The following is an 8,379-nucleotide window of genomic DNA, read 5'->3' on the forward strand; positions in this document are numbered from 1 at the left end:
CGCGGTGTGTAACGTCTCTTTTTTGATCGGACTTATGAGGTCATGTGACAACAGCGTGGCATTATATTGACAAATATGTATTGCATAATGCATACTGTATTTCATACGGTTTTATGCAGAATTGTGACTAAATCTGTAGAAACTGGGACAGTTAAATGGCTTTAAAGAATATATTTACATGACGGCTTACAGTCTGTTCAAAGAGATTTGGGAGGTGAAGCACAATGTGTGTGTGTGTGTGTGTGTGTGTGTGTGTGTGTGTGTGTGTGTGTGTGTGAGAGAGAGAGAGAGAGAGAGAGAGAGAGAGAGAGAGTGTGTGTGTGTGTGTGTGTGTGTGTGTGTGTGTGTGTGTGTGTGTGTGTGTGTGTGTGTGTGTGTGTGTGTGTGTGTGTGTGTGTGTGTGTGTGTGTGTGTGTGTGTGTGTGTGTGTGTGTGTGTGTGTGCGAGACAGAGCGAGTGTGTGTGTGTTTGTGTGTGTGTGTGTGTGTGTGTGTTTATGTGTGAGAGAGAGAGCGAGTGTGTGTGTGTGTGAGAGAGAGAGGGAGAGTGTTTGTGTGAGTGTGTGTGTGTGTGAGAGAGAGAGAGAGAGAGAGAGAGAGAGAGAGAGAGAGAGAGAGAGAGAGAGAGAGAGAGAGAGTGTGTGTGTGTGTGTGTGTGTGTGTGAGAGAGAGAGTGTGAGTGCGTGTGTGTGTGTGTGTGTGTGTGTGTGTGTGAGAGAGAGTGTGAGTGCGCGTGTGTGTGTGTGTGTGTGTGTGTGTGTGTGTGTGTGTGTGTGTGTGTGTGTGTTTGCGCGCGCGTGTGTGTGTGTGTGTGTGTGTGTGTGTGTGTGTCTTTAGTATCATGTGTCCTGGTTCTGTGTGTGGAGAGATACTCAATACCCGAGTGACACAAAGCCTCGCCTGAACCCGAGAGCTGATGCTGGACTCACTCGTTAAATCTAACCATTTTCATGCCATCACCAAATATAGACGCATAGATATGAATAATACATTCATGCAATATTATTTTCAAAATTGGCTAGAACGTCTTTAGGTCAGCATGAATAAGTCATAATGAGAAATGCTGTAATTACGCTATGAGATATAATAGGCTTATACATTTAATCTTGTTTTTCTCTTTTGATTTTGTGGTATATCAACCTGACATCTTTGTGCGATTCACCCAAAAATAGAAGCATAATGCTCCTTTTATTAAATTAATGAGATGTTAAAATGAAATGAAATCCTTTGGAAATATGAAACAGTCATAAATCTTTGTCACAATAAAGAAAATTATGTTTTACTTTGCAGTTTGTTATTCTAATAATTCTCAAAGGCGACTTTAATTAGACTCACATTTACTATAATATAGTCATTTACTGTAATATAGTCACTGTAATATAGTCATTTACTGTAAAATACTCATTTACTGTAATATAGTCACTGTAATAGTAATTTACTGTAATATAGCCATTTACTGTAATATAGAGTTAAAATGAACTCAAATTCACTACATCAAATACTATAATTCATAAACTCTTTACATAGCAAATATTTGTATATTTTTTAATCATAATTGTCTTAAATATAGTCACAAAAATCTTAATGGTCCTTAAAATAGGCTTTCTTTAATTTCAATTAAAATAGTATGTCTTATTCATTTTGGGATTAAATATGACCCATATCTTATAGGCTGGTTTTTTTTTTCGTTTGTTTTTTGCATAGGCTAATTATGCATTAATGATACAAAACTGTCACTGATGGAAGTATTTTGAGTTTTGTTTGCCGTTGTGTTTATAGATACATTACTATGTTTTTACTTACAGTCAAACCACAATTTATTCAGACACCTTCAACATTTCTCACATTATCACAGTTTATTCGCTATTTTAGAACATGGTATGAAATATGAGCAGAACTTATTTTAGTTATTAAATCAGTGGATATTTCACTGGTTTTGTCCGTCCTTCTGTTAGACTCTCACACATGAATTATGTTGAATATCTGTCCGCTGTTAAATTTAACTACACAATTAGATAATACCAGTTTAGCTCAACCAGTGACCAAGCAATGCTTCATGTTGTTCAGTCTGTGGTGTAGAAATGTCGCATTAGCAAGAAAAAACACTTTTTGGTCCCAAATTTTATACATTTTACTGGTAGTCACTGCATGAAGAATATTTGGGTATAATATGTCGCATTTTACTTTATTTGGCTATCCTCACTTACATAAATGAACTATAGTGTCTTACACCCACTAGTAAAAAAAAAAAAGATATCGGGTGTCTGAATACTTTTTGGTTTGACTGTATGTGTGTTACCGTCCGTGTCCGTGAAGCTCGTGCTCGCTCGTTGAGTGAAGTCTTAACTACACTTTAACCGGCATCGATCTCTCGCGCTCGTCCAACTGTAGTAACCGTGCCGTCCGCGGTGGGTGACGTCACACCGGGCTCCCGGTAACGGAGCTGACCCCTCACGCGCTCTGCTGTCCACTGCGGGAAACAGCGGCACACGAGGGACAAAACACAGCGAAACTGTTGAGCCTGTGCGCTTCTCTACTCGCCACTGATCACCGATCCGCTAGTTTCAATCTGTTTGTGTTTGTGGTGGATTACGCGCGCGCTCAACAAAACAAACTCTTGGATGTACTGAGGAAGATGAGCAGTTTGAGGGATGAAGCCCGCGCACTGGACGCTCCTCGGGTGAGTACGACTGATTTAAAGCGTTTTTGACAATTATTTGTGTTTATTTAAGTGGTCCGCTGAAGATGCGCGCGACCGTTGTGTGGTTGCGCGCGCGCTCGAACACCTGCTCCACCTGAGGCGATGCAATTTCTCTTAGAAACACGTTTAAAAACTTATAAAAGATGTTCGCACATTGAGATATTAGTTTGAATTACTTCACTAGAGCTTTTGTTAAAGCCGGCCTGCGCTTTATGACGATTTGACTAATATATTGAGGCGGTCAAACTCATCGACGGTGTTTACAACCACATATTCCTGTTTAGTTTCAAAAAAGCGCTCAAAACAGAAACATATGAATCCATAGTCAGATCTCTGCCTGTTCTTGAAGATCCAGCATGATGGGCAGATAAGCATTCAGGAAAGTCCTTATTTAGGCTATACTTGACCATTTTTGATTGTCATTGTGATTTGAGCAAAGATTTACTAGTCATATTAGAAGGTAATATTTGTAAATTTTAAAAACAAAAATGTATTAAAAGGTAGGTGGAGGGGGGTTAAAATGTTGAAAAATCATCAATTACTATGCAAATAAAAGTGATTTTATGAATCATGTTAAGTTAGAAGTAGTCTTTTGAAGGAAACAACTGCACATTTTTGTGTTTAATGCACTTTAAGTCTCTGTGTATCTCTCTCTCTCTCTCTCTCTCTCTCTCTCTCTCTCTCTCTCTCTCTCTCTCTCTCTCTCTCTATGTGTGTGTGTGTGTGTGTGTGTGTGTGTGTCTCTCTCTCTGTGTGTGTGTGTCAGAGAGAGAGAGAGAGAGAGAGAGAGGGAGAGAGAGATTGTGTGTGTGAGTTTGTGTGAGTGTGTGTGTGTGTGTGTGAGTTAGAGAGAGTGTGTGTGTGTGTGTGTGTGTGTGTGTGTGTGTGTGTGTGTGTGTGTGTGTGTGTGTGTGTGTGTGTGTGTGTGTGTGTGTGTGTGTGTGGTGAATTCAGTGTGATTTTGACTCTTTTTTTCCATTGAGATGACTTGGAAAAAAAGTGTCCTGTATTATTCAAAGAGGAATGGCATTGTTCAAAATAGCATGTTATAGTTTAGTTAGCAGAGCTTTAACTGTTCACCTGGCTTATTTGGTGCATCTGACTCCAGATCTGCCCTCGGTCGCTGTGATGTTCATGATGTTCAGTAAGTGATGAACAGTATATTGACGGCTATAAATAGTGAGTTCCAGTAAACAGTCTGCACAGCACGAGATAGTTTCTCCTCGCTGGCCGGTGATCTTCACTTGTCTGGTCATTAAAGGAGATGTTGGCCTGAGTGTTTATCTTATGCAGAAGTCATTTATTCCCCTCAGTGTGTGTGTGTGTGTGTGTGCTCTGCTTTGAGAGGCTACGTCGCTTCTCCATGAACAAAGCACGTGTGTGTGTGTGTGTGTGTGTGTGTGAGAGGAACAGTTTAGTTCTGCAAATTGATCCATAATTAGAAGCAGGCATCCAGAGCTTAAAGCAAACAGTGGAGCGTTACAGGAGGATAATATTGACGTTATATTCCTGGAGTGTTTGAATGTGATAAAGTGAAAACATGATCAGCAATATTTTAATATCTGCACTGGAGCTCAAATGTGCTTACTAATCTCCTGGGAATTGTTACAGGAGCGTTTCTGCATTAGCGGATTATTTGCTCTGGGTTTGGGTGTTCTTTGTTGGACTGGTCATGTAAGGTGTGTGTGTGTGTGTGTGTGTCAGAATAAACCAAACAACAGTCTGAAACCACACCACTCTTACAGTGTTTAGATATTATTTATTATGATTTATTATTGGGGAAATCTTACAGTAAAACAAGCAGTGAAAAATATGATGTTTTGCAAGATGAGAAGTTTATCTATGTATCAGCTTTTAAATATTTTTAATATGTTTGTGTATAGTTGACCGTTTCGGGACACAGAAAGCATGTGAGGATCAGTCTCTTTAGCAGTTTAATGCGCTTTTAGTAACACTTTTAGAAATAAAGCATGTCCCGCAGAAGACTGTATTTCACGACAGTCACGTTACATGATTTGACTGATTTGGACATTAAGTTAAGGCTTTTAACTCTTTCCCTGACAACTTTCTTTTTTTTTATTGCCAGCCAGCGTTTTTTAAAATAATTTTCACAAAACAAATTTTTTTGTTTGAAAGGCAATATGCGAATGGGCGTGAACGGCCCAACCCCCTCATGAATAATTAGGTGATTCTCACCTGAGAAGACAAAGATGCATTCATTTCATTCAGGTGTGTCACAAGAAAGAATGCATGGAAAATATATTTACATATATACACACACACAGACACACACACATATATATATATATATATATATATATATATATATATATATATAAATATAAATGAAAGTCAAAAGCACATTTTTAGTCATACCTGGAAACAAATCCTGTGCAAATAGGTTATATGGGCCATTCAATAGAATTGTTTCAAAGATAGAGTTGGAAACATCTTGAAAAGAAAATTGTTAAAAGAAAATAGTCTTTTTCCATAAATCTCTTATAAAGTATTATTTTTTAAAGTATGCAAATACATTTTATTATACATATTTCAAAGTTAAGGATTCATTATTTTGATATAGCCTAGCTGGTACAAACACTATAACAGTTGATACGTTTTTTTTTTTTGACAAAACATACTATATATTTAACATATGAGCAGAAACTGCTAACAAAAGCTTATTTGATGTCTATTTTAGAGTTAAAACTTTATAATCTATCCTAAACTAGTCACACACACACACACACAAACACACACACACACACACACAGAAACATGATTCAAATTTAAACAGTAGGCTATTTTTGCGTTTACAGACACTAACGTTATTCATCGCGATTAGAACAAGGTAGGTAAATGTCCCAGGATTATTCCTCAAGCTAGGGCTGGGCGATATATCGCACGATATTGTTATGCGCATCTCGTCAGTAAAGCCGGTTCCTTGATTAGTAGTAAATCGCCTTCACCTGCTTTCAGATGGAGCGGCATTTACTACAAAGAGCCGTAGTTAACTGGCAAGCTGAGCTATGGTTATGGTGATCAGTGTTTGCTTTAGTTGGGCTCTTGACCCTTTTATTATTAACTTTAGTTTATGTTCAGCTGTTGTATTCGAGTCATACCTGCCAGATGAACAAGGAAAAACAATGATCTAATGGTATTGATTATATTATGACATTCATCATTTGAGCTAATTGTTTGTGATTAATGCTGTTGGTTACAGCATAATTGAGATTCTGCATAAATATCCAGAATTTGTGATATAATATAAAAGATTTCTTAAAAGTTGTAAAAAAAAAAAAAAAAAAAAAAAAATTTTGTTTTAGGCAGACACAGATATCAAGATTCAGTTAATGCATCTCAACAATGGTGATGAACAGAATATTCAATTAGGAAAAGTAAATTACATAGACAATCCAGATCATAATTTATTCATACCGCAATGCATGATGGGAGCCATTAATGAGTTGTGATTGGTGGCAACAAGGATTATTATTGTCACCACGGTTGAGATTCACAGGCTGATTATTGATGTCTGTGTTTCTAAATAAATGCATTTGAAAGTGATTTGATCAGAACAATTTTTATTAAATGGTTTGGATTTTAAGAAACATACGATTATCATATGTTGTAGGACCACTAAACTGTTGCTATCAAATTAAACAAAATCATCTTCATTTTTCAGATCACAGTATGATTATGTCAAAACATAACCAACACTATCAGATCACACTTGTTTTTGTTCATTTGACTGTTATAAATCAATAACAGCAGACAAAAATTTTTTTAACTCAAAGTTTAAGGATTCAAGAGCCCAACTAAAGCAAACACTGATCGCCATAACGGTGGCTTACAATTTTAGATTTTCTCCTTCAGTGATTCTGCTTGTTAACATCAGGTGTCTTCAATAATGCTCAATGATCACTAAATTAATCACTTAATTATCTCATTAACTTTAACACTCATATCTGCATCATATCTTCCATCTGAAAGCAGGTGAAGGCGATTTACTACTAATCAAAGAACCGGCTTTACTGAAGAGACGCGCATAACAATATCGTGCGATATATCGCCCAGCCCTACCTCAAGCCGCGCAAGACGACAGTACATTAATCTGACTAAATATAGTGTGTTTACCGAGTTGATATGTGGGCGTTTTACATGTCTCAATGTGTTGCTTCAGATCATTAGCGTTTGAAAAGCGCACGCTCTCCGTGGGCGTGTCACATTAGCGGAATAATGAGATGAGAAGGCTGATACCTCTCTCTTTTTATATAGATTACATAAACAGGGAATATTTATTTTAGTTTTAAATTATATAATTTAAAAGTACAAACGTAAATGATCATAAACATATATTGCTCATGTCTGGGTGAATAGTATTAGCTGAGTTTTGTTTAAGTTTAGAGACGTGCTCCAGAAAAAAAGTTCACGGACACGGAGAAGCAGAACGCACACCCTGTTTATTTTCTTTATTTTACAAAAGCACAATATTTTAATTCGATTGCAGGTGGGCACATAAAAAAGTAGACATTTAACAGTTTTTTTTTTATATGTTTCATAACTCTGTATGACCAGAAATGATGGAGTAGTTTAAGTCTATTTTTCTGCTCTGTGAAAAAAATCTGCCAAAACGCACGGGTGCGTTTTTGGTCCCCAGAGGGTTAAAAAAAAACCTAAAACGTTTTATTCTAGCTTTATGCATGTTTTTTATCCACACTTAAATATGGGTACGTTTAAAAAAAGCAACATTTTGTGCAAAAAGCTGAGCAAATCAAGTTTTCGTTCAACTCTACATCCGGATCTGATTCAGAACGATGATCTAAACACAGATGAGTCGATCGAGTCCATCGACACCCTAAAGCTTCACAGTCCTGTAGCTCGTCCTGCTTACGCAGTTTTGATTAATATGCTGTTTAATGTTGATGATCGCGTCATTTTACATTTTCAGTTGCTTACATATGAGATCGCATGTTTCTGCTTCTTCTTCTCCTGTGTTTTGATCAGGAGATCCTGTACTTTTTCAGAAGATGTGTAATAGCGCCCCCTACCGTATAACAGTGGAAAAATGGAAACATGGACAATTCTGTGTTTGGCGGGGAAAGAGTTAAAGGGCGAAAGTACACGGCTTTAAAGGAAAGAAACGATGATCATTTTATCTTGATTATCATGTTTTTATAATGGCTGGAAGCCTAAATCGAAACCGAAACTAAACTTTGATTAATTCGCACAGCCCTTCTGCTGTTGAACTATTTTTCAAATGCGTCACCACACATGAAGACACATGATAGAGTCACCTAATAGTCAGCACAGCCATCTAGTAGGCAGTCATTGCTGTATTTTAACACTGTTACGAGGATATAAAAGATCACAACATCTACGATTCGCTTGAAAAGTAGATCAAAGTAGATATAAAATCACTTGCCCAGCCCTAGTATTAAGAAGAAGGAGCTTGTTTACTGATCTATGAATGTCATTATTTCATGGTCCATAAATCATATGCATGCTAAAGTCGTACGATAGCTCAGTGTAAGAAGAAACAGATCCACGTTATTCATGTCACGGGTGGCTGTAGTGAAGCGGCGTCTGTTAATGTTACAGAAGCGATATTAAAAGGGCATTGGTGGAAAGAAATAACATTATTTCTTGAATATCAAAAATAATGACATAATTGTAATTTTG

At 37.2% G+C, this 8,379-nt stretch overlaps 1 protein-coding gene across 1 annotated transcript in view; it reads left to right on the forward strand.

Annotated features, from left to right (window-relative positions):
- Positions 1-2,362: 2,362 nt before the first annotated feature.
- gcgrb (glucagon receptor b) overlaps positions 2,363-8,379 on the forward strand; it is a 46,591-nt gene continuing 40,574 nt past the window's right edge. Inside the window, exon 1 of the mRNA XM_056272046.1 lies at positions 2,363-2,679. The gene's annotated coding sequence lies outside the window, so the exon portion shown is untranslated. The remainder of the gene's footprint in view (positions 2,680-8,379) is intronic.

This window comes from Rhinichthys klamathensis, unplaced genomic scaffold, assembly GCF_029890125.1.
Source record: "Rhinichthys klamathensis goyatoka isolate OS25496 unplaced genomic scaffold, OSU_Roscu_1.1 h1tg000330l_1, whole genome shotgun sequence".
Classification (NCBI taxonomy): domain Eukaryota; kingdom Metazoa; phylum Chordata; class Actinopteri; order Cypriniformes; family Leuciscidae; genus Rhinichthys; species Rhinichthys klamathensis.